The sequence below is a fragment of the Ambystoma mexicanum genome, chromosome 6q (assembly GCF_040938575.1).
Source record: "Ambystoma mexicanum isolate Mex_15411 chromosome 6q, UKY_AmexF1_1, whole genome shotgun sequence".
In the NCBI taxonomy this organism is placed as follows: Eukaryota; Metazoa; Chordata; class Amphibia; order Caudata; family Ambystomatidae; genus Ambystoma; species Ambystoma mexicanum.
The window spans coordinates 1,654,215,146-1,654,221,028 of record NC_090937.1 but is presented as its reverse complement, the minus strand read 5'-3'; the positions used below and the strand labels follow the sequence as shown (position 1 = coordinate 1,654,221,028).

The window sequence follows — 5,883 nt, the reverse complement described above, 5'->3', positions numbered from 1 at the left end:
AAATAAATATAGTGCAACTCTGGGGCTCTACAACAGCACCGACTTATGAGCAATGGATCACAGATGTGGACATTTGTATTTCAATGGAAAAAAGAGTATATACAGCTCGGGGATGTCCTCAGAAAGCTCAGAAAATATGGCAAAAATGGGAAGATGCACACTTAGCAGTAACTTATATGGATAGACTGTGCTAAAACCCAAGGACTCTAAGGGAACCAGCCTGCGTAATATTAATGTGGTAAAATGTCCGGTTATGCTAAGCTCCTCTGTATGTAAAGCAAGATGTGGAACTACGAATGGGCGGGAAAGGGAAGTATTGGTTACCCCGTTGGTCGGGGCTGTATGTTTTCTTTATGTTAATAAAAAACAATAAAATGTTATATTAAAAAAAAAAGAATTGAGAGACAGAAAATTGCTGTGGTGAAATCGTCAAACGCACTCCATCAGAAGAACAATGAATTACTGCATTTAATTCCTTCAACAGATTCAACCCCAACAAATTCTCTCCACAATTCGAAGTCAAAAGAAATGGACAATGGTCCGTAAAGGGACCCAAAGAGATAGGTACCAGCGAAGAAACCAGACAAACAACTGGTGTGCCAGAAAACCCTACGGAAACATTGGTTTGCCCTGACAGTGGAATGTTTGGAACCCTAGAATGATCAATGGAACACTTCCGTGCTCCAGTGTCTATCAGAAACTGATGTTTCCTATTTCCCACTACCATTTCAACGTAGGGACCTTTCTGATTAACGGGAATAGGTGTAGGTTCCAAACCCTGCTTAAGGCAATCCTAACGAAACAAAATATCATCAAAAGGAAGCTCCTCAGATAAATATGCAGTGGAAGGATGATCAAATATGTTCCTGGTGTCCACACTGGGAGTCTGATTGTCCTGCGAAAAAGGTTGCTGAGGGTCCTGTGTAAACTGACCTCTACCAGGGCCCCCTACGCCTGGGCGACCTCTGGATCGCCTACCCATATTACCAAATGTATTATTCGACCTCTGTCGAAGGACGGGGCATTGTGCACGCCAATGACCCTCCTGGCGACAATAAGCACACTGGTTAATGTTCACAGGACCCAAGGGGACATTCCCTTGCGGGACATACTGACCTCTAACCTGAGAACTACCCCCTCTGGGGCCTCTAACAATTAGTTGTAACAATACTTTAGTCTTTAAATCACCTTTTCTCTGCTCGATTCTATCTTTTTCATTATTGACATGGTTCTCGTAGTACTGAGCCATATGCAGTACTTCTGATTGCGATTTCGCCTGCCAAGCGCTCTCAGAAGACATAATTTGTGACTGGATGTCATGCAGCAATCCACGCACAAATTTTTCTATGAATAATCTTTTCCCATACTCTGTTCCTAAGTCCTGTCCACTGAAATCCGAGAATACCTGCTCGAACCGATTAAAGAACTCGGTAGCACCCGCAGACTTGTCCCAAATAATTCTCTTTTCGGGAATTATGGTTTTTAATTTAGCAACGATTCTATCAGGCAAAGTTAATATCACCTGAGGCGGTCTTTCGCCAGCTGGCCTTTCCCCATCGAGCCTAACTATGTTAGCCCATGTATCTCCCAACCCTGGTACATCATCTATAGTCCTAACTTGTTTCCACAAATCTACGGGCAGGAGTACAGGAAATAACAAATCAATATCGCCTAGGGTGAATACTGAGGACTGCAAAACGGACTCTATCTCTTTATAGAACCCTGTCGGATTTTTCCTAATGTCGGGAATGGATTGTCTAATAGTGTTCACTTCCTGTCGTGAAAACGGGACGTGAACAAACTGCGATACATAATGTGCGGGAATGTCCACAGCAGGTGTACCTGCTGCAACATTAGCGGGAATCTCAACCTTCGGGACAAATGTCGGAGGTACCTCTCTCATAGGCAACTGAGAAGTAGGCAACTCCGAACGATTACTAAGCAACAGAGCTGAGTCGAGCGCTAAAGTAGTCGAAGAACTGTCAAGTGAAAAAGCCCTCTTATAAATACCCAGTAACTCTGTGGGACAACTAATCTTTCTCTTTACACATTCATCCTGCAGGTACTCTACCATTACCTGTATCACTTTCCTCTGCATTTCTAGCGTATATTGACTGTATGTGTCATATACCTCAACTGGAGTTATCGATATGTCTGAAATCCATCTAATCACGTCTTTCTTACAAATTCGCATTTCCTCTGATTTCGGTTTACGACACGGAAGGAACCGTTTCTGTACATACATATTTTCCTCTTCATCATCCTCATTTTGTAACTTTTCTAACTCCTTTCTATACCCAAATAACCTCTCGACATGCTCATTTACCTTCTCCACAGTGTCTCTAGAAAGCGCTAGAGTATTTAGATCCCTTAACCCTTGCGGAACTTCCACATTATTTAATCTTCCCCACATTATACATAACTGAATCCCTAAACATTCAATAAAAACATTTTTCTCAGGAAAATTATCCGTATTACAAAGTGTGGCAAAAACGCTAGCTTGGTCATCCTTCTCCATACAATGCTTAGCCCATGCAATTAACTCTCGTTTCTTCTCCGGTGGTACAGTATTGCGAGTGACAACTTTTGTTCCTGTACCTCGATCCATTACAAGCGGCTCAGGACCACTTGGAAGAGAGGGAGCAGACAAATTCGATGGGGGTACTATAACTGGTGCGATAAAAAGAGGCAGAGGAGCAGGTGGAGAGACAAATACCAGAGGAATAGGAGCAACAGGTTGAGCAGGAAGAGCAGGAATAACAGCAGGAAGAGATACAGCAGCGGGAAGAGGAACATACGGAGGTGGTGCAGAGGCACCAGGCCTTCGTTCATTTAGCAATTTGTCAATAAACTCATCAGAAACATGAAGATCTTTAGAAGGATAGATTTTCTGAATACCAAGTGAGAAAGCCCTATCCATATTTCTAACCGACTCAGACTGTTTATCCTGGTCATATAACAATGATTTTTCGGCATTCGTTTTATGACGGCGCGCATGTTTCTCTCTACTCTTAAGCTGTTGTAACGCTTCTTTTTTCCAATTCTGCAAAACATCAAATGCTGCAGGTCTAGCCTTTTTCTTTAATAGAGTTGACTCTAAATATTCAATGCGAGGGATCTCAAAACTACCATTGATTGGCCACTGAAGTTCGGAGGCATGTCTGGTTTGTCTGTGCCAAATATCATTAAATACTATACTTCCAATGCCATGCTTACAGTACATAGTACATGCCGGCGACTCCTCCTGTGGTGCCGGATGGCCAAATTCCAAAGATTGTTTATCACTGCGGAATAATGCCCTAAAGCAGGTAGACAATTACCCAGGCATATCTCAAATTCTTGGTGTTACCTGGTCAATAATTGTGTCTGCAGATACAATGCGCCAAAATTCAAATTGTCAGGGTTGAATTAAGAATCGGGTCACGACTCACCTGACCAAACCTAAGGGGGACCGATCGGTACTTCTAAGAATCTTACCTAACTAATCTTACCTCGTGTATGGTGATTTCAGCAAATCTGCCCGTCTCGATCAGTGGACCCTCATCAAGATGCCGTCTCAGACCACAAGCTAATCGTCCAGGGATCGGGTCGTGCAGCGCTGCTGAGATGTCGCGTCTCATCCAGGGGCCCCTTTATGTCACACCGTCCGATCCCGGTCCGATAGCGTGCGTCAACCTTCAACAATCCGGCATCAATCTTGAGGGTCCCTGTTCGGGCGCCAACTGTGAAAACAGAAATAAAATATCGAGGCTGAGTACCCCAAAAGGAAATTGACAAAACACGGGATACAAAGGAACATACAAAGTACTTTATTTTATACTGAATCCAGTTACAAAAGCAGAGCAAAATCAGATAGCTATCAGCCCTCAGTACAACACAACGAATTCCAGCATCGTTCAGAGTGTTCAGTGAGAGACGCTGTACATTAGAATGCATTTGCTTTTTATACACATTGTGGGTGCTATGTCCAGCCCCACTTCGGGTTAATATTCCACTTTATACATCACCAATCTAGGGTTCGAGCCAAGTCTCAAATAACCGCATATAACTGGTTTGTCTTTAATACATGTATCAACAAGCGTATGCATTAACTGTGTATTCTAAAGTTTTCCATGCAGGCCTTCTTAAACATTAATATATCACAACGGATGGGTAACCCCTATACCATGGAACTGGGGAACAACAAAATTACAAAAAAAGATCCCGAAGGGAAAAAGGGAGTTCACATGGAGGAGTACTGTATTAATTTGAGTACTCAATTTTGGAAATAGAGGCGAGGAAGAAAAGGAGAGCCCAGTCATAAATATTCACATTATCATTTTTAATTAGTAATTTATTACCATTATAAAATTGCATAATATATAAACATCAAATCAACAATAAAATCGATGAATTGATTATAAAATACTTGTCAAATCTAATGCCTCAAGCCATTCAATAGCAGTTTAGTTGCCACAATTCGTAACCTCATGTTACTCAAGGTAAAGCATCGCTGTCTCATTTTAAATTCCATCCAAATAGTCAAAGTGCTATGGAGAGTGGAGAGGGCAAATAGTTAACAATTGAATAAAGTGCTAAGTGCAACCAAGTGCTAAGTGCCAAGTTGTTAACAAAGAAATAAAGTACTAAATGCAAAAAAAGTGCTACGTGCCTACTGTGCATACATGATCTTAAAATATCATAACAGTTTCGGCGAATTCAACCTATCTGGCTCCATTGAGCGAGTCAGTAGTCGCCTTCCTCAGGGCGCACTAAATATTGCAAATAAAAACCTGGAACGAACTAATGCTTAAATTTTTTGTCTATCATTCAGTAGTTCTTGCAGGTAAAACTTTGTACAATTCATAAGAGCTTGATTGTAGATCTGAAAGTCTGTGGGAGACGTTGACCCTTAATGAAACACATTAAAACAGACAAAATAGAAAAAACTTTGTTAAAATACAGAGTATAATGAGTGAGCCTCCTAATTTTCGATGCCTCTAGCCATGGAAATAAAACCTGGGGATATATATATATATTCACCTAAGTTGGTCCAGAAGTGGTGCCGAAAAATGTGTTTGTTTCGATCCGCCACCCAAACAGGACTGGTGATGCAAATAAATTTACATCTACAAAAGACAAAAATAAGAAGCTAAAAGAGATATCACTAGATTATCTCAGACTTCGATTGCTAAAACACAGTGTCCCCTGTCTCCACAGAGAACAGATCAATATGTTACCCCTTCTATTACCAACCTTAAATTGTAGAATGTTTTAGCCTCTAATCGTGTCTGCAATCGACTCTATAATAGATAAGGATAGGGAATATTCCAAATCTTCGAGTCTTCGACGGTGTGGGATCAAGTTGGAAGGAGAGGCCAACAAATGCTAACCCGTAGGTGAAAAAACCCTAAGAAAAAGGTATAGAACAAGGTTTGCATATTAAAGGTTGTAAGCCATTAGGTGCAGCAATTAAAGAAGCGTTTTGAGTTGAAAAAGTAAACTGCATCAAATTAAATGGGTTCAGACAGGGTGGGAGGATGAACTAATGCTTGGATCAGACAAATGCCACTTGCACAAGCCTGTCCTAGTTTGTCATGTTGAAACTGACAATTCTGGACCTCTAGTGCACCCGTTTCAAGCCACTGTAATAGTGTCAAAGTTCTAATCTAGGAAAGTCTTTTATCTAGATTATTAAATAGCGGGCTCAGGTTCACGCCGTCCGATATAGTCTCCTCCACAAGATGTATAAATATGCACAAAACTCGAGACATTAAATCAAGCTAAATATATGTCCTATGTCCTGTCGGTAACATACAAGGAGACTAAATGCGGCTCGCGGAGAGGAGAGCCTACAGATATATATAAAATAGCAAAGTATTCTCACCCGGTACAAGCCTTCTC

At 41.3% G+C, this 5,883-nt stretch overlaps 1 long non-coding RNA gene across 1 annotated transcript; it reads right to left on the bottom strand.

Annotated features, from left to right (window-relative positions):
* Positions 1–4,613: 4,613 nt before the first annotated feature.
* LOC138515679 (uncharacterized) lies at positions 4,614–5,386 on the bottom strand. Its single transcript, XR_011282157.1, has 3 exons — positions 5,236–5,386; positions 5,023–5,108; positions 4,614–4,890 (listed from the first exon to the last, which is right to left on the bottom strand). It is a non-coding gene; the product is annotated as an uncharacterized lncRNA (long non-coding RNA).
* Positions 5,387–5,883: the final 497 nt, after the last annotated feature.